Raw genomic sequence first — 21,554 nt, forward strand, 5'->3', positions numbered from 1 at the left:
GTCTTAAAGGAGGACTGTAGCATCTAATGATGAAACATTATGGAGTCTTAAAGGAGGACTGTAGCATCTAATGATGAACCATGATGGAGTCTTGAAGGAGGACTGTAGCATCTAATGATGAAACATTATGGAGTCTTAACCTTTCATTGCTACCAACCCCGGATCCGGAATCCCCCCCATCACAAAAGCTGACTAGCATAGCCTAGCCTACAGCTACAGGGATATCATATAATCAAATGTTCATGAAATCACAAGTCCAAGACACCAGATGAAAGATACAGATCTTGTGAATCCAGCCATCATTTCTGATTTTTAAAATGTTTTACAGGGAAGACACAATATGTAAATCTATTAGCTATCCACCATAGCAAAAGACACCACTTTTTTTACTCCACCAGTTTTTTACTCCATCAGTAGCTATCACTAATTCGACTAAATAAAGATATATATAGCCACTAACCAAGAAACAACTTCATAAGATGACAGTCTGATAACATATTTATGGTATAGCATATGTTTTTTTAGAAAAATTTGCATTTTTCAGGTATAAATCACAGTTTACCATTGCAGCCACTATCACAAAACTCACCCAAAGCGACTAGAATAACTACAGAGAGCAACGTGTATTACCTAATTACTCATCTTAAAACATTTCAGAAAAATACACAGCGTACAGCAAATGAAAGCCCAACATCTTGTGAATCCAGACAATATTTCAGATTTTCTAAGTGTTTTACAGCGAAAACACAATATATCGTTATATTAGCATACCACATGAGCTAACATCACCCCAGCATTTATATGTAGTTCTGTCCTTGAGCTGTTCTTGTCTATTGATGTTCTGTATTATGTGTCATGTTTTGTGTGGACCCCAGGAAGAGTAGCTGCTGCTTTTGCAACAGCTAATGGGGATCCTAATAAAATACCAAACTCTGTTATTCTCTCTGAGCTCAGAAATAAAGAATCTTGGTTTGACTTGGACTCCAGCAGATCCTTATTTTATAATATCCACCTCAACTCTCCCACGGATTACTGTTTATCATTGTCTCAATGAAGAGTTCTTTGTTTTACTTTCCAATAAACATTGTTTCCACGTCAAAATAAAAAACATCTTTAACATAATGAACCTTCACTATCTTCATCCCTAAACTAGCAACATTAACTATTGTCTATTGTTATTCTCAGTAACCTTCCTGGCCATATGAAATCCTAGCTAAATACAATGTTCCCACCAGTTTTCATGTGTTTGGTTATGCAAACGTTTGTTTATTTAATTATATTTCTCATTGAGATTAATATTTTTTAAATTCAGTATGGGTCACGCATTGCTTTGGTCATATGTTCCCTTATGGGTCAATGATTTTAATTAGAATATAGCAATGATGCTCTCTCCTCAATCACTTACAGTTTCTTTGGAAAGTATTCAGACCCCTTGACTTTTTCCCATTTTGTTATGTTACAGCCTTATTCTTAAATGGATTAAATCAAACATTTTCCTCAGCAATCTACACACAATACCCCATATGACAAAGCGGAAACAAGTTTTTTATACATTTTTGCAAATGTTTTAAACACAAAAAAATTATTTACATAAGTATTCAGACCCTTTGCTATATGAGACTCATAATTGAGCTCAGGTGCATCCTGTTTCCATTGATCATCCTTGAGATGTTTCTTCAACTAGAATGGAGTCCACCTGTGGTAAATTCAATTGATTGGACATGATTTGGAAAGGCACACACCTGTCTATATAAGGTCCCACAGTTGAAAGTGCAGATCAGAGCAAAAACCTAGCCATGAGGTTGAAGGAACTGTCCGTAGAGCTCCGAGACAGGATTGTGTTGAGGCACAGATCTGGGGAAGGGTACCAAAACATTTCTGCAGCATTGAAGGCCCCTGATTTAGCCCCCTGCAGTAAAAGGTTATTCATGGAGTAAAATGATCTGTTTAAGTCATTAGTAAAGGGCACATTGGTAAGAATACAGTTATCTTTTATTTTGTGGTCTATATCCTGTCAATCATTTATTCCTTCATAAACAGAAAACCTATGTCTGCCTAAACACAACATGTGTGCAAGGGCCCCTCTAGGTTCACGACCTCTTGACCATTACATCTGGACAGCTGACAACTATTTTTTAAAGGGTAAAAGTGATCTGTTTAGGTCATCAGTAAAGGAAGTATAGTTAAAGAGTACAATGACCCTTTCAAAGAGGATGGTGTGAGGTCTCTGGGGCTTATTTTGGGGGGGTTGACTGAGACATCCCTCGGACACTCTTTTATGGAGGGTAAAATGTATCTGTTTAGGTCATCAGTAAAGGGGACATCTTAAATATTACAATGACCCTTTCAAAGACAGACATCCCCCGGACCTCCCCCCATAACTATTTTTAAAAGGGTAAAAATGATCTGTTTAGGTCGTTAGTAAAACATATGTTTTGAAAGACACCTGGGGGTCCAGGTTAGTTATTTTGTGTACATGTAACCGATGTGAAATGGCTAGCTAGTTAGCGGTGGTGCGCGCTAGCAGCCTTTCAGTCGTTGACGTCACTTGCTCTGAGACATTGAACTAGTGGTTCCCCTTGCTCTGCAAGGGCCGCGGCTTTTGTGGAGCGATGGGTAACGATGGGTGACTGTTGTTGGTGTGTGCAGAGGGTCCCTGGTTCGCGCCTGGGTATGGGCGAGGGGACGGACGTAAAGTTATAGTGTTACATACAGTGGGGAGAACAAGTATTTGATACACTGCCGATTTTGCAGGTTTTCCTACTTACAAAGCATGTAGAGGTCTGTAATTGTTATCATAGGTACACTTCAACTGTGAGAGACGGAATCTAAAACAAAAATCCAGAAAATCACATTGTATGATTTTTAAGTAATTAATTTGCATTTTATTGCATGACATAAGTATTTGATACATCAGAAAAGCAGAACTTAATATTTGGTACAGAAACCTTTGTTTGCAATTACAGAGATCATACGTTTCCTGTAGTTCTTGACTAGGTTTGCACACACTGCAGCAGGGATTTTGGCCCACTCCTCCCTACAGATCTTCTCCAGATCCTTCAGGTTTCGGGGCTGTCGCTGGGCAATACGGACTTTCAGCTCCCTCCAAAGATTTTCTATTGGGTTCAGGTCTGGAGACTGGCTAGGCCACTCCAGGACCTTGAGATGCTTCTTACGGAGCCACTCCTTAGTTGCCATGGCTGTGTGTTTCGTGTCGTTGTCATGCTGGAAGACCCAGCCACGACCCATCTTCAATGCTCTTACTGAGGGAAGGAGGTTGTTGGCCAAGATCTCGCGATACATGGCCCCATCCATCCTCCCCTCAATACGGTGCAGTCGTCCTGTCCCCTTTGCAGAAAAGCATCCCCAAAGAATGATGTTTCCACCTCCATGCTTCACGGTTGGGATGGTGTTCTTGGGGTTGTACTCATACTTCTTCTTCCTCCAAACACGGCGAGTGGAGTTAGACCAAAAAGCTCTATTTTTGTCTCATCAGACCACATGACCTTCTCCCATTCCTCCTCTGGATCATCCAGATGGTCATTGGCAAACTTCAGACAGGCCTGGACATGCACTGGCTTAAGCAGGGGGACCTTGCGTGCGCTGCAGGATTTTAATCCATGACGGCGTAGTGTGTTACTAATGGTTTTCTTTGAGACTGTGGTCCCAGCTCTCTTCAGGTCATTGACCAGGTCCTGCCGTGTAGTTCTGGGCTGATCCCTCACCTTCCTCATGATCATTGATGCCCCACGAGGTGAAATCTTGCATGGAGCCCCAGACCGAGGGTGATTGACCGTCATCTTGAACTTCTTCCATTTTCTAATAATTGCGCCAACAGTTGTTTCCTTCTCACCAAGCTGCTTGCCTATTGTCCTGTAGCCCATCCCAGCCTTGTGCAGGTCTACAATTTTATCCCTGATGTCCTTACACAGCTCTCTGGTCTTGGCCATTGTGGAGAGGTTGGAATCTGTTTGATTGAGTGTGTGGACAGGTGTCTTTTATACAGGTAACGAGTTCAAACAGGTGCAGTTAATACAGGTAATGAGTGGAGAACAGGAGGGCTTCTTAAAGAAAAACTAACAGGTCTGTGAGAGCCGGAATTGTTACTGGTTGGTAGGTGATCAAATACTTATGTCATGCAATAAAATGCAAATTAATTATTTAAAAATCATACAATGTGATTTTCTGGATTTTTGTTTTAGATTCCGTCTCTCACAGTTGAAGTGTACCTATGATAAAAATTACAGACCTCTACATGCTTTGTAAGTAGGAAAACCTCCAAAATCGGCAGTGTATCAAATACTTGTTCTCCCCACTGTACATATAGTTCCCCTGTGTGCAAGGGCCCCCTAGATTCACAACTTCTTGACCCTTAACATTCCCAGCCAAGGGGAGAGACAAAGAGAGAGAGAGATATATTTCATTGAAGGTAAATTACATTTTCTTTCAAACCTTTTATTTTATTCAAAAACTTTAGTACAGTCATTTAAACATACATATTACAATTATTAAAGTTTACTATGTAATATTAAATACAAAATTATGTCACTAATGTTTTTTTACTAAAGAACTTTATATAAATCATACATGTTATTATTACATGTAGCAACATGACAACAACATGGTAGCAACACAACATGGTGGCAACACCACATAACAACATGGTAGCAACCCCACATAACAACAACATGGCAGCAACACAACATGGTAGCAACACCATATAACAACAACATGGTAGCAAAACAACATGGCAGCAACACAACATGGTAGCAACACAACATGGTACAAACAGTATTGGGCACAGACAAGAGCACAAAGGCAAGAAGGTAGAGACAACAATACATCACACGAAGCAGCCACAACTGTCAGTAAGAGTGTCAATGATTGAGTCCTTGAATGAAGAGATGGAGATAAAACTGTCCAGTTTGAGTGTTTGTTGCAGCTTGTTCCCGTCGCTAGCTGCAGCAAACTGAAAAGAGGAGCGACCCAGGGATGTGTGTGCTTTGGGGACCTTTAACAGAATGTGACTGGCAGAACGGGTGTTGTATGTGGAGTATGAGGGCTGCAGTAGATATCTTAGCTAAGGGTGAGTGAGGCCTAAGAGGGTTTTATAAATAAGCATTAAACCAGTGGGTCTTGCGACTGGTATACAGAGATAACCAGTTTACAGAGGAGTATAGAGTGCAGTGAGGTGTCCTATAAGGAGCATTGGTGGCAAATCTGATGGCCGAATGGTAAAGAACATCTTGCCGCCCAATGTATCCTACCATGACTATATTCAACCCAACTCCATGTGTTGCCACTATCATGTATCCTACCATGACTATATCCAACCCAACTCCATGTGTTGCCACTATCATGTATCCTACCATGACTATATCCAACCCAACTCCATGTGTTGCCACTATCATGTATCCTACCATGACTATATCCAACCCAACTCCATGTGTTGCCACTATCATGTATCCTACTTGGCTGAAGCTTTGATCCAGTGGAAGAAGTATTGAGGAGCAGGGAGGTTAAAGGTCACTTCAGGATACAGCTGTTACTCTACACTATCCCTAGATAATCCAGTAATGAGAGAAACTGTATAGAATATTTAGGGCCCTATAACATCTCTATCTATATATAACATCTGTATCAAATCCGTTGTCTTTTCTTTTTTTAACCTAATTCCATTTTCTCCGTTTTTCCAGGTTTCACATTTGTCCCTGTTTTTCTGTTTTTCTCTCTAAATCACACTGTTAATAGAAAAACAACAACATTAGATGTTCTAAGTCCACAACAATACTTAAACCACATCAGGAGACCACTTTTGAAGTCTGAGAAAAATCTAAGAAATTTTCATTTTTGTGTGTAGATACCCTTTAATTCAAGTGGCACCAGCAAGAGCCTTGCTTGTTTGGTGGTGTCTCTGTAGCACACATGTGATTGCAGAGTTTGCTGAACAAATCACAACAGGATTGATGCAAATAATCATGATATCATTCTGCCAGGTAGGCATAGACTACTTTGTAGTTGACATCTAATTGACAAAGTTTGTGGGAAAGCTTTTCCATCAACCAGAAGATGGTTGTCATTAGCATAATCGCCCAAAAGCTAAACATAATGGTAGACAAATGCACTCAGACAGGGGCATTTCCGGGCTTTTTCCTCTTCAGAAAGTTGAAGGAAAATACAAATCACTTAGGCTAATTTAGACGACTTGCAGGCAGTGGTTTCAGAATAACTATGACATAAAAATGAAAACTCTTTAATCTGTCACCTAATCCTACCTAATGGGCAGGTCAGCCCTGGAGTAAAGTATTGGCTGTAAGAAGTAAGAGAAAACATAACATCTGTTTTAAATTTTTTATTACCTCTCATGACATTGCTTGCAAGAATAAACATTGTAAATAATATTTTTCCAATCTGCGTTACCCACTCCAGTCACCAGGTGGCGATTTGAGCCTTTCAGGGGATGCTGCTTGCGTGACGTATAATCTAGTGGACGGAACTGGAGGCTTCTTCAACAGCGACAAAAGGCTTCTGATTCAACCAACGTGGTGGTTTGCTAGCGAACATTAAACCGAAACATTGAAGCGTTTAAGACAAATCTTGTGTATATTATTCTTAGTGTTTTAAAAACAATTCTGTTTACATATCTACTAGTTCATTGAAACGTAGATTGCTTGTTAAATTAGCTAATGTGTTAAATTGATACAGCATTAGGCTAATCGCCGGGAACATGAGCTCACTAATCTCGACGGAGAAAGAAGCTCTGGTGAAAGGAGAGGGAGAAGCTTTCAGGATGAAAAGGGAGGAAGAGGAGGCTATCTCATTGAAAGAAGAGGATGATATTACAGTGAAAGAGGAATATGGGAAAGAGGTTGTGGAAGAGGAGGAGGTAGAAGCTTTCAGAATCAAAAAGGAGGAAGATGCCATAACATTGAAAGAAGAGGAAGAACCTTTTGGAGTAAAAGAGGAAGAGGAGGCTATCTCAATTAAAGAGGAGGAGGAAGACGTTTTGGGAGTGAAAAAGGAGGAGGCTGAAGAGTCGATTAAGACCAGTGAGTACTGACTTAAAAACGGGCACAAAATATGCATTTCTTGAACTAATGTGGGGTTTGAAAGGGGCATTCTACTGAAGTTCTACACTTTAATATGTTGTTCAGTACTCAATAAATTGTTAAAGGTGCTATCCGTCATTGGTACATATATTTTTGTGACTTTTATATTAGATTTATTGAAATATCCATGTAGTCCACATTAAAGTGCACTTCATAAAACAGGCTTTTCAGAATTCAACATCTGGGAGCATAATTTCTAATAAATTTTCAAAGGGACGCTAAAGGACCCCTTTTCTTGGAACGACCCTTTTACATTTGCAACACAAACAACATTTTAGAAAATCATGATGAAAATGGCCATTATAGGCACTTTTTTAGACATATTCATGCCTCTTGTAAGACTCTGATTGCAATCGATGGTCATAAGTGCACCATCTGTTTGATGTTCTCGTTCACACAGGAGAGAGACGTGACTATCGTGGATCCTCTGGGGAGCCTCAACAACATCCTGATGCTGACGAGGCAGAGAAGAGTCTCTCCAGATCAGACCACCAGATGGTACAGCTTGGTCTGGTCTAGCATACAGCTTGCTCTATCGGGATCTGGGTTTCTGTAAGGCACTTTATGACAACAGTGACATCAGCATCCATAATGATATGTGTCTGTGTCCCCTCTTTATGGTTACCAGGACAACGCTAGCCCTTCCTCCCTCCTGGAGTCCCTGTGTCATGCCTCTCCCGGTAGCACCTTACTGCTGGGTATGAAGAGGTTGTCTGTGCAGCTGGTGGACTGCAGGAAAACAACGGGGCTGAGTGGAACTGTGAGAGGAGGAGAAGAGAAGAAAGGATCAGATTTGACACATCAAAGTAAGTGCTGTAGTTTAGTTTGAACAAATACAATAGATCTGGTATCTGTTACCAGGACAACCAGCACAGTTCTGTTAGTTGACAGGAAGATAGACTGGTATCTGTTACCAGGACAACCAGCAGAGTTCTGTTAGTTGACAGGAAGATAGACTGGTGGATATGGATGTTATGAATATCATAACACTGAAAAAGGATTCTGCCAATGAAAAGAGAGAAACCAATAGACCATATAAACCTTGATGAAAGTTAGATTTAGAGAGAAAGTTTCAAGATAATCTGATGTAAGGTGCTTGTTTTACAAAAACCTTTCCTTAAAACATGGATGTTACTTTGCCTGTCCCAGTCAACCCCCCCTATCTTTACAAGACTGTTGAACAGGCAAACTAAACTCCAGACACTGTTAATTAATTAACTAACATTGGAGGAAAGCTGTGATCAGGCTGCCCACTCAAGAGAAAGCTTCAAACTGTAACCAGTGCCGTCAACCTTGTTCAGGTTATCAGTCAACCTACCAGGGTAGTTACAAACAGTAGAGGAATGAAATCATCATGTTTTGATCATATCTTTACTAATGCTGCAGAAATGTGTCTGAAAGCAGTATCCATATCCATCAGATGTAGGGATCACAATATAGTAGCCATGTCTAGGAAAACCACAGTTCCAAAGGCTGGGCCTAATATTGTGTAAAAGAGTTCATACAATAAGTTTTGTAGTGATTCCTATGTTGTTGATGTAAATAATATTTTTTGGTCCGTGGTGTGTAATGATGAGCAACCAGACGCTGCCCTTGACACATTTGAAAATGCTTATCCCAGTTACTAATAAGCATGCACCCATTAAGAATATTACTGTAAACACTGTTAAATCCACGTGGATTGATAAGGAATTAAAAAATGGTATGATGAAGAGGCTAAAGAGATGGCAAATAGGTCTGGCTGTATAACTGATTGGCAAACGTATTGCAAATTGAGAAATCATGTGACTAAATAAAAAGAAGAAGAAACTACACTATGAAACAGATAAATGACATGAAGAATGATAGTAAAAAAAAAATGGAGCATCTTCAATTAAATTTTGGGCAAAAAAATCAACAATGACATGTCACCGGTGTCTGACAACGTGGATGGAAAATTGAGGATAATAGCGGCCGATATTGCCACTCCTATTTGCCTTGTCTTTAATGTAAGCCTACTAGAAAGTGTGTGCCCTCAGGCCTGGAGGGAAGCTAAAGTCATTCCACTAACCAAGAATAGTAAAGCTCCCTTTACTGGCTTAAATAGCCGACCAATCAGCCTATTACCAACCCTTACATTTTTTGGAAAAAATAGTTTGGCCAGATACAATGCTATTTTACAGTTAACAAATTGAGACTTTCAGCTTATAGGGAAGGACATTCAATAAGCATAGCACTTACAAATGACTGATTGGCTGAGAGAAGTTGATGACGATAGAAATATTGTTGGGGCTGTTTTGTCAGACTTCAGTGCGACTTTTGACAGTATCGATCATAGTCTGCTGCTGAAAAAAACATATGGCTTTACACCCCCTGCTATATTGTGGATAAAGAGCTTTAAAAAAAAAATGTAACCTTTATTTAACTAGGCAAGTTGGTTAAGAACAAATTCTTATTTTCAATGACGGCCTAGGAACAGTGGGTTAACTGCCTTGTTCAGGGACAGAACGACAGAGTTTTACCTTGTCAGCTCGGGGATTCGATCCAGCAACATTTTGGTTACTGGCCTAACGCTCTAACCACTAGGCTACCTGCCGCCCCAGCGCTACCTGTCTAACAGAACACAGAGAGTGTTCTTTAATGGAAGCCTGTACAACAAAATCAAGGTAGAATCAGGAATTCCACAGGGCAGCTGTTTGGCACCTACTTTTTTCAATCTTTACCAACGACATGCCAACGACATTTGAGTTAAGCCAGTGTGTCTATGTAGGCGGATGACGCAACACTGTACACGTCAGCTACCACAGCGACTGAAATGACAGCAACACTTAACAAAGAGCTGCAGTGAGTTTCAGAATGGGTGGCAAGGAATAGTTAGTTACTCCAAAATATTTCAGATGACCTTAAGTTACAAGGCCTACTATGCTAATTCTGTAGCGGTATTGTTAGAGGGGGGTAAAGATAAAGATTTTGTTGGGGAGCCAGGCAGGTATTATTAACCCTAGTTATTAAAGTTAGTTATTACGTATTATAACATTATTATTATTATAAAATATTATTAAAACCGAAAGGATGAGAGTAGGATAGATAGAGTAGCGCTTCCAGACACATTCTAAACATGATAGAGCTCTTAAAGGAGGACTTTAGCATCTAATGATGAAACATGATGGAGTCTTAAAACTTCTTATGGCTGCAATCCCGGTAACGGGATGATATGACAACAGCCAGTGAAAGTGCAGGGCTCCAAATTAAAAAAACAGAAATCTCATATTTAAAATTCCTCAGACATTCATGTGTCTTATATCATTTTAAAGGTAATCTTGTTGTTAATCCCACCAAAGTGTCCGATTTCAAATAGGCTTTTCAGCGAAAGCACTACAAACGATTGTTAGGTCACCACAAAACCACAATCATAGCCATTTTTTCCAGCTTAAGATAGCTTCACAAAAACCTGAATACAGATAAAATGAATCACTAACCTTCGATTATTTTCATCAGATGACACTCATAGGACTTCATGTTACACAATACATGCATGTTTTGTTTGATTAAATTCATATTTATATAAAAAAATCTGAGTTTACATTGAGGCGACTAGATTCACTAGTTGCAAAAACATCAAGTGACTTTGCATAGCCACATCGTTTCAACAGAAATACTCATCATAAATAGATGATAATACAAGTTATACACATGGAATTATAGATATACCTCTCCTTAATGCAACCGCTGTGTCAGATTTTTTTTTTAAATTACGGAAAAGAAACCCACGCTATAATCTGAGATGGCGCTCAAAAGTAAAACACCAGAGCCGCAAAGATGGCGTCAAAATAAACAAGAAAATATATGATAAATATTCCCTTACCTTTGATGATCTACATCAGAAAGCACACCAGGAATCCCAGGTCCACAATAAATGTTTGTTTTGTTTGAAAAAATCCGTTATTTATGTCCAAATACCTTCTTTTGTTAGCGTGTCTGGTTTACATATCCAAACACATCCAAACACATTTCAAACTAAGTACACAATCAATCATTAGGATGTTTTTAACATATAGCTTCAATAAAGTTCCAACCGGAGTATTCTTTCTTGTCTTCGTGAGGAATGAGGAAAAAGCATGATCAGAAAATGGCTGCTTGATGGACACCTGACTGATTCTGCTCTCATTCTCTCCCACAACATCATAGAAGTCTCATTATAATTTATATTGATGGTTGACATCTAGTGGAACCCCTAGGCAGTGCAAACTCATATCTCAAGGGAATTCCTTTAGGGACTCTGGTGAATACATACAAGCTCAGATTTCTGACTTCCTGTTTTGATTTCAACTCAGGATTTTGCCTGCCAATATGAGTTCTGTTAATCTCACAGACATAATTCAAACAGTTTTAGAAACTTTAGAGTGTTTTCTATCCAATACTAATAATAATATGCAAATATTAGCAACTATGACTGAGGAGCAGGCCGTTTGATATGGGCACCTTTCATCCAAGCTACTCAATACTGCCCCTTCAGCCATAAGAAGTTAAAGAAGGACTGTAGCATCTAATGATGAAACATTATGGAGTCTTAAAACTTCTTATGGCTAGTGGAAACCCTCGACAACATTCCGCTGAAAAGGCAGAGCGCTAAATTCAAAAATATTTTTTAGAAATATGTAACTTTGATGCATTCACAAGTGCAATACACCAAATTAAAGCTTAACTTCTTGTTAATCTACCCATCGTGTCCGATTTCAAAAAAGCTTTACAGCGAAAGCACACCATATAATTATGTTAGGTCAGAGCCTAGTCACAAAAACACACACAGCCATTTTCCAGCCAAAGAGAGGAGTCACAAAAAGCAGAAATATAGATTCAATTAAATTTATCACTAACCTTTGATGATCTTCATCAGATGGCACTTATAGGACTTCATGTTACACAATACATGTATGTTTTGTTCGATAAAGTGCATATTTATATCCAAAAATCTCAGTTTACATTGGCGCTTTATGGTCAGTAATGTTGTGCATCGAAAACATCCTGCAAATTTTCAGAGGCACATCAATTTACAGAAATACTCATAATAAACTTATAAAAGTTGATACAAGTATTATGCACAGAATTATAGAGATACTTCTCCTTAATGCAACCGCTGTGTCAGATTTCAAAAAAGCTTTACGGAAAAAGCAAACCATGCAATAATCCGATTACGGCGCTCAGACACAAGCCATGCAGATACCCGCCATGTTGTTGAGTCAGAAATAGCGTTTTAAATATTCACTTACCTTTGATGATCTTCATCAGAATGCACTCCCAGGAATCCTAGTTCAACAATAAATGTTTGTTTTGTCCGATAAAGTCCAACATTTATGTCCAAATACCTCCTTTTGTTAGCGCGTTTGGTAAACAAATCCAAACTCACGAGGCGCGGGCAAGTCCATGCGAAAGTTCCGATGAAAAGTTCAAAAATGTATATTAAAGTTCGTAGAAAAATGTCAAACGATGTATAGAATCAATCTTTAGGATGTTTTTAACATAAATCTTCAATAATGTTCCAACCAGAGAATTTCTTTGTCTTTAGAATTGCAATGGGACGCAGGTTGTGCTCACGTGTAGGCGCGTGATCAGCTCATGCCACTCTGGCAGACCTCTGGTTGAAACAGCTCTCATTCCCCCCTCCTTCACAGTAGAAGCCTCAAACAATGTTCTAAGACTGTTGACATCTAGTGGAAGCCTTAGGAAGTGCAATATGACCCCATAGACACTGTACATTCGATAGGCAATGAGTTGAAAACTACAAACCTCAGATTTCCCACTTCCTGGTTGGATTTTTCTCAGATTTTCGCCTGCCATTTGAGTTCTGTTATACTCACAGACATAATTCAAACAGTTTTAGAAACTTCAGAGTGTTTTCTATCCAATATTACTAATAATATGCATATATTAGCTTCTGGGCCTGAGTAGCAGGAAGTTTGCTCTGGGCACGCTTTTCATCCGAACGTGAAAATGCCGCCCCTTATCCCAAACAGGTTAAGTACTGCAGTGCATCTCCTCCTCATGGACTGCACCAGATATGACAGTACTTGCTGTGAGATGTTACCCCTCTCTTCCACTAAGGCACCTGCAAGTTCCCGGGCATTTCTGGGGGGAATGGCCCTAGCTCTCACCCTCCGATCCAACAGGTCCCAGACGTGCGCAATGGGATTGAGATCCTGGCTCTTCGCTGGCCATGGCAGAACACTAACATTCCTGTCTTGCAGGAAATCATGCACAGAAGGAGCAGTATGGCTGGTGGCATTGTCATGCTGGAGGGTCATGTCAGGATGAGCCTGCAGGAAGGGTACCACATGAGGGAGGAGGATGTCTTCTCTGTAACGCAAACCGTTGAGATTGACTGCAATGACAACAAGCTCAGTCTGATGATGCTGTGACACACCGCCCCAGACCATGACGGCCCCTCCACCTACAAATCGATCCCGCTCCAAAGTGCAGGCCTCGGTGTAACGCTCATTCCTTCAACGATAAACGCGAATCCGACCATCACCCCTAGAGACAGAACCGCAACTTGTTAGTGAAAAGCACTTTTTGCCAGTCCTGTCTGGTCCAATGACGGTGGGTTTGTGCCCAGAGGCGACGTTGTTGCCGGTGATGTCTGGTGAGGACCTGCCTTTCAACAGGCCTACAAGCCCTTAGTCCAGCCTCTCTCATTCAATTGCGGACAGTCTGAGCTAGAGGTCGACCGATTAATCGGAATGGCCGATTAATTAGGGCCGATTTCAAGTTTTCATAATCGTAAATCGTTATTTTTGGGCGCCGATTTGCCCAATTTTTTTTTTGTTGCTACGTTTAATTAACTAGGCAAGTCAGTTAAGAACACATTCTTATTTTCAATGATGGCCTAGGAAGGGTGAGTTAACTGCCTTGTTCAGGAGCAGAACGACAGATTTTCACCTTGTCAGCCCGGGGTTTTCAATCTTGCAACATTACAGTTAACTAGTCCAACGCAATAACGGCCTGCCTCTATCTCGTTCCACTCCACAAGGAGACTGCCTGTTACGCAAATGCAGTAAGCCAAGGTAAGTTGCTAGCTAGCATTAAACTTATCTTATAAAAAACAAAAACAATCAATCATAACCACAAGCATACAAGTATCTACGTTTCTGACTGAACGGTGGTAGGCAGAAGCAGGCGCGTAAACATTCATTCAAAAAGCACTTTCGTGCGTTTTGCCAGCTGCTCTTTGTTGTGCGTCAAGCATTGCACTGTTTATGACTTCAAGCCTATCAACTCCCGAGATTAGGCTGGTGTAACCGAAGAGGAATGGCTAGCTAGTTAGCGCGCGCTAATAGCGTTTCAAACGTCACTCACTCTGAGCCTTCTAGTAGTTGTTCCCCTTGCTCTGCATGGGTAGCGCTGCTTCGATGGTGGCTGTTGTCGTTGTGTTGCTGGTTCGAGCCCAGGGAGGAGCGAGGAGAGGGACGGAAGCTATACTGTTACACTTGCAATACTAAAGTGCCTATAAGAACATCCAATAGTCAAAGGTTAATGAAATACAAATGGTATAGAGGGAAATAGTCCTATAATTCCTATAATAACTACAACCTAAAACTTCTTACTTGGGAATATTGAAGACTCATGTTAAAAGGAACCACCAGCTTTCATATGATCTCATGTTCTGAGCAAGGAACTGAAACGTTAGTTTTCTTACATAGCACATATTGCACTTTTACTTTCTTCTCCAACACTTTGTTTTAGCATAATTTAAACCAAATTGAACACGTTTCATTATTTATTGATTTTATTGATGTATTATATTAAGTTAAAATAAGTGTTCATTCAGTATTGTTGTAATTTTCATTATTACAAATAAAATTAAAATAATCGGCCGATTAATCGGTATCGGCTTTTTTTGGTCCTCCAATAATTGGTATGGGCGTTGAAAAATCATAATCGGTCGACCTCTAGTCTGAGCACCGATGTAGGGATTGTGCGTTCCTGGTGTAACTTGGGCAGCAGACGATACGCTGTTTATTGCAATTTATTGCAACATTGAAATTTATTGCCCTGGCCACATCTGCAGTTCTCATGCCTCCTTGCAGCATGCCTAAGGCACGTTCACGCAGATGAGCAGGGACCCTGGGCATCTTTCTTTTGGTGTTTTTCAGAGTCGGTAGAAAGGCCTCTTTAGAGTCCTAAGTTTTCATAACTGTAACCTTATTAAAGCATCAGACTCCATAGTAATTCAACATTAGAAGCTACAGGCCTCCTTTAATGCAGCTGGTGGCCACACCAGATACTGACTGTTACTTTTGATTTTGACCCCCCACTTTGTTCAGGGACACATTATTCAATTTCAGTTAGTCACATGTCTGTGGAACTTGTTCAGTTTATGTCTGTTATTGAATCTTGTTATGTTCCAACAAATATTTACACATGTTAAGTTTGCTGAAAATTAAAGCAGTTGACAGTGAGAGGACGTTTCTTTTTTTTGCTGAGTTTAGATTGACGAGGGGGGGAAAACAATTGAATCAATTTTAGAATAATGCTGAAATGTAACAAAATTTGGAAAAGGTGATGGGGTCTGAATACTTAAAACCTCTCTGGGATATGTGGGACGCTAGCCTCCCACCTGGCCAAAAGCCAGTAAAAATGCAGAGTGCCAAATTCAACTAAAATACTATAAATATCAAACTTTCATTAAATCACACATGCAATATACCAAATTAAAGCTACACTTGTTGTGAATCCAGCCAACATGTCAGATTTCAAATACGCTTTTCGGCGAAACCAAACGATGCTATTATCTGAGGATAGCACCATAGTAAACAAAGAGAGAGAAGCATATTTCAACCCTGCAGGCGCGACACAAAACGCAGAAATAGAAATATAATTCATGCCTTGCCTTTGACAAGCTTCTTTTGTTGGCACTCCAATATGTCCCATAAACATCACAAATGGTCCTTTTTTTCGATTAATTCCGTCGATATATATCCATAAAAACACCGGTTCCAACTTGCGCAACGTGACTACAAAGTATCTCAAAAGTTACCTGTAAATTTTGCCAAAACATTTCAAACTACTTTTGTAATACAACTTTAGGTATTTTTTAACGTAAATAATCGATAAAATTGAAGACGGGCTGATCTGTGTTCAATACAGGAGGAAAACAAACTGTAGCTAGCTTTCTGGTCACGCGCCTCTATCTAACAGTACACTTCAAGTTACCCTCGTTCTGGATGGCCGTACTTCTTCATTACACAAAGGAAAAACCTCAACCAATTTCTAAAGACTGTTGACATCCATTGGAAGCGGTAGGAACTGCAAGAAGGTCCCTTAGAAATCTGGATTCCCAATGAAAACTAATTGAAAAGAGTGACCTCAAAAAAAAAATCTGAATGGTTTGTCCTCTGGCTTTCGCCTGCTAAATAAGTTATGTTATACTCACAGACATGATTCAAACAGTTTTAGAAACTTCAGAGTGTTTTCCATCCAAATCTACTAATAATATGCACATCTTATCTTCTGGGGATGAGTAGCTGGCAGTTGAATTTGGATATGCTTTTCATCCAAACGTGAAAATGCTGACCCCTATCCTAGAGAAGTTTTTAACGAATGCACTGTGTGTGTGTATACTGAACCAAAATATAAACAACGATTTACAGTTTATATGAGTAAGTGATTGTAAATAAATAAACAAGGCCCTAATCTATGGACTTTACATAACTGGGCAGGGGCGCAGCCATTGGTGGGCCCTGGAGGGCATGCTCCCACCCATTGCGGAGACAGGCCCAGCCAATCAGAATTAGTTTTTCCCCACAAAAGGGCTTCATTAGAAAGAGAAATACAACTCGGGTGGCTGGTCTCAGACGATGTGGAGGTCCTGGGCTGGCGTCGTTACATGTGTTCTGTGGTTGTGAGGCCAGTTGGATGTACTGCCAAATTCTCTAAAATGACGTTGGAGGTGGCTTCTGGTAGAGAATTTAACATTCAATTATCTGGTAACAGCTCCAGTGGATATTCCTGCAGTCAGCATGCCAATTGCACGCTCCCTCAAAACTTGAGACATCTGTGGCATTGTGTTGTGTGACAGAACTGCACATTTTAGAGGCCTTTATTCTCCCCAGCACAAGGTGCACCTGTGTAATGATCATGCTGTTTAATCAGCTTTATATGCCACAACTGTCAGGTGGATGGATTATCTTGGCAAAGAATAAATGTTAACTAACAGGGATGTAAAAAATTCAGCATTTTTTTTTCAGCTCATGAAACATCCAACACTTTACATGTTGCGTTAATATTTTTGTTTATTGTAGTTACTCTCAGTTTTAGGAACATCTTCCTAAATATTTCACTTTAAAAAAGCTTGTCCGGAGAAGACAAGGTGAGCGCTTCCATCAGTCCTGTGTCATTGCCAATGGTAAATCATCCTGAGACCATTCATGTGTGGGGTTGCTTTTCAGCCAAGGGTGTGGGCTCACTCACAATGTTGCCTAAGAACACAGCCATGAATAAGGAATGCTACCAACACATCCTCCGAGAGCAACTTTTCCCAACCATCCAGGAACAGTTCGGTGACGAACAATTCCTTTTCCAGCATGAAGGAGCACCTTGCCGTAAGGCAAACGTGATAAGTGGCTCGGAGAACAAAACATCAATATTTTGGGTCCAGGGCCAGGAATCTCCCCAGACCTTAATCCCATTGAGAACTTGTGGTCAATCCTCAAGAGGCGGGTGGACAAACAAAAACCCACAAATTCTGACAAACTCCAAGCATTGATTATGCAAGAATGGGCTGCCATCACAGGATGTGGCCCAGAAGTTAATTGACACCAGGGTGGATTGCAGAGGTCTTGAAAAAGAAGGGTCAACACTGCAAATATTGACTCTTTGCATCAACTTCATGTCATTGCCAATAAAAGCCTTTGATACTTATGAAATGCTTGTAATTATACTTCAGTATTTCATAGTAACATCTGACAAAAATATCTGAAGACACTGAAGCAGCAAACTTTGTGGAAATTAATATTTGTGTCATTCTCAAAACTTTTGGCCACAACTGTAGCTCGCATTCTGTATCATACAGCTATGAAAGTTATATATTTAGAACCACCTGCTCGATTGGAATTAAGCGACATCTGTGTCTTGAGTGTCCAAGAACGGTTTAGTTTTTTGTGTTCTGACTTGAAAAACAGAATGAATAAATAAGTAATGTAAACATTATCAGTAATTACCAGGAAACTCTACAACATTTGTTTTAAAATCACACCAAGATTGTTAAAACTGGCCTTAGGTTATTGAGCGATCTGATTAGGATTTACCCTCGTAGCAAGGCCTATTTATCATGTGGAGGTTTCATTCAGGTCTCTTTTTTTAAAAACACACTGTCTTTGGCAGGAGAAAGACCAGACTCAGAGGAACCAGAGCCAGGGACGTCCAAACCAACAAGAAGACACCAGTGTTCCCACTGTGGAAAGTGTTTTAACCAGTTAAGGGACCTGAAAGTTCACGAGATAATACACACAGGGGAGAAGCCTTACCACTGCTTCCAGTGTGGCAAGTGTTTTAACCAGTTAGGGAACCTGAAACAACATGAGAGAATACATACAGTTGAAAAGCCTTACCAGTGTTCCCACTGTGGAAAGTGTTTTAACCAGTTAAGGGACCTGTACCGACATGAGAGAATACACACAGGGGAGAAGTCTTACCACTGCTCGCAGTGTGGAAAGAGTTTTAACGGGTCAGGGTATCTGAAAAAGCATGAGAGAATACACACATTGGAGAAGCCTTACCACTGCCCCCAGTGTGGAAAGTGTTTCAACCAGCCGGGGGAGCTGAAATGTCACGAGAGAATACACAGAGGGGAGAAGCGTTACCACTGCTCCCAGTGTGGAAAGTGTTTTAACAAGTTAGGGAACCTGAAACAACATAAGAGAATACACACAGGTGAGAAGCCTTACCACTGCTCCCAGTGTGGAAAGTGTTATAACCTTTTAGAGAACCTGAAACAACACGAGAGAATACACACTGCCTTACCACTGCTCCCAATGTGGAATGAGTTTCAACCAGCCGGGGGAGCTGAAATGGCATGAGAGAATACACACAGGGGAGAAGCCTTACCATTGCGGAAAGTGTTTCAACCAGCTGGGCGAGCTGAAATGCCATGAGAGAATACACACAGGGGACTTGCTGTCTTATATTGTTGACTGATAATGATTACCTGTTTTTACCATATGAACTTGAATTGTACAAAGTATACTAAAACATATATTTGTATGTTTTTATTAGAAAAAATGACTAGAATATGGAGTTTTAATATAGAGTAGGTCAGATTCCTTCTGTTTTAAATGGTCCTTTTTTAAACTCTGACACTGTGTGTGTGTTTATCTGTGTATCATTCCTCCAGCACTGCAGATAATCAAGTGTTATTTGGATGTGATGCATTTGTTCCGTTGTTTACATTTGCAATGTTGGCCCAGTGATGATTTAATGAAATGAAAATGTTCACAGACTCTGTAATGCAAAATGTTAATTGTATGTGTCCACATATCTGAGTATGTGACTTGTGGTGGATGAATCAGAATTAGTTGGGTAACATAGATAATTAAGATGTCTTATCTGCATAATATGCTGATGTGATGTACTTGTTATTAGTATGTATCCCTTTGGACTCTGGTGATGGCAGTTGCACTTCTTCCCTAAGCTGGGGCTCAGTCACCTGGGGCCCAGAGAGGGAAGAGGTCAGGCTTGTCTTTTACATGTCCCTGGTGCTATGCAGAATATCAGGAAGGGAAGAGGACAGGAGGGAACATTGTCTTCATATGTGAATGTATCTGTTAAACTATGTAAAGGGATGGTGTGATTAATGGGGAACCAATTACTGGTTTCCACAATGTCTGTGCGCAAGTCACTCCCTCCTTTGGCATTGGGGGAGGTGTATGGCAGCGTCTGGAACCATTGTATGTCCTCTCTGATGTTGCACTTATCCTGGGATAGTGTATGACCTAGAGGCTCACTCCCCTCAGTGAGCTTGTCCAGGAGTGGGGTCAAGAAGGGGTTTTACTTGAGATGGGAGTATCTAGAGTTGACAATTGAGTTATGCCATTGGATGGGTTGGTGTTTTTGTGCAATGAAGTACCAGGAAAGAGATTAGAACCTCGTCTTAGGGACCAAACTGAATGATAAATTATAGCGAATGCTATCTGGCTACGGGACACTCCTTTCTCATTATAAAGTCTCACTTTGTGAACTGTTCCTAATATCTGTGGTTTGTTATGTCGACTAGGGGGGTGGATCTTTGCTATAAAAGATCTCAGTAGCCATTGTTTTGACACTCAACGGTTTATTATAAATAGTGAATTGTTGAAAGTCATTGCAAAGATGTAGTTTAAGTATAACTCTGATTGGTGTGTGAAGTTTGTCTCTCCTCATTTGGTAATACAGAAATTAACCACCACAGACGAACCTTGTGAAACTGACCTATTATAATCTCCTGTTCCTGGGAGTATCATCCTGCGTTGCAAACCAGCTGCCCCTGCGTCTTTGTATGAATAAAGTCCCTCCCAGGAACAGGAAACTATAAAGATATGTGCTCATCACCTAATGCTTCAGGAATTCAAACTGTCTACACTGCGCTGTGTAACTGTTATTCTCTCTGAGCTCAGAAATAAAGAATCTTGGTTTGACTTGGACTCCAGCAGATCCTTATTTTATAATATCCACCACAACTCTCCCACGGATTGCTGTTTCATCATTGTCTCAAAGAAGAGTTCCTCATTCCACTTTCCTGGGTGCAAGCTTCCACTGGTTGAATAAACGTTTCCACGTCATTTCAACAAAACACCTTTTGTTTCATGGACTTGCAACCTAAATCCAATGACAGGTGACATCTTATGTTGATTTCATGTTGAATTGACTTTAGTAGACGACTCAAAGAAATGTAAATAGAAACTAGATGTTGAACTGACGTTTGTGCCTAGTGGGCTGGTTTGAATAAGCGGCAGGTGTTGGATCAATATCCACCTTAGTAGCTAAGTTTCCATGTAATTTGCAACAGATGTTCATGTGAATATTCTAAAATCTGCATTACACAATATATGCATTTTTCCACAAGAAATGTTTTTATCAGACAGACTTATTGCTGATCAAAGGCTTTACGAGACCAAAAAATACTTTTGCTGTTGAATTCCCATGTGCCGAATGGAAAAATACAAGTTAAAACCTCTTTGGGATATGGGGGCGCTGTTTTCACTTTGTAAAAAATCTTTCCCAAATTAAACTGCCTCGTACTCAATTCTTGCTCGTACAATATGCATATTATTATTACTATTGGATATAAAACACTCTCAGGTTTCTAAAACCATTTGAATTATATCTGTGAGTAAAACAGAACTCATTTTGCAGCAAACTTCCTGTCAGAAAGTGAAAAATCTGAAATCGAGGCTGTGTTCCAGGGCGTCCCTATTCATTTGCTTGAAATCTATG

The 21,554-nt window shown here is 40.2% G+C and overlaps 1 protein-coding gene and 1 pseudogene across 1 annotated transcript in view; one reads left to right on the forward strand and one right to left on the reverse strand.

Moving 5' to 3' along the window:
- LOC139547314 (S-antigen protein-like) overlaps positions 1 to 21,554 on the reverse strand; it is a 63,665-nt gene that overhangs the window by 37,483 nt on the left and 4,628 nt on the right. The window lies entirely within an intron of this gene.
- LOC139547605 (zinc finger protein 107-like) overlaps positions 6,430 to 21,554 on the forward strand; it is a 123,669-nt pseudogene continuing 108,544 nt past the window's right edge.

This window comes from Salvelinus alpinus, chromosome 2 (assembly GCF_045679555.1).
Source record: "Salvelinus alpinus chromosome 2, SLU_Salpinus.1, whole genome shotgun sequence".
In the NCBI taxonomy this organism is placed as follows: Eukaryota; Metazoa; Chordata; class Actinopteri; order Salmoniformes; family Salmonidae; genus Salvelinus; species Salvelinus alpinus.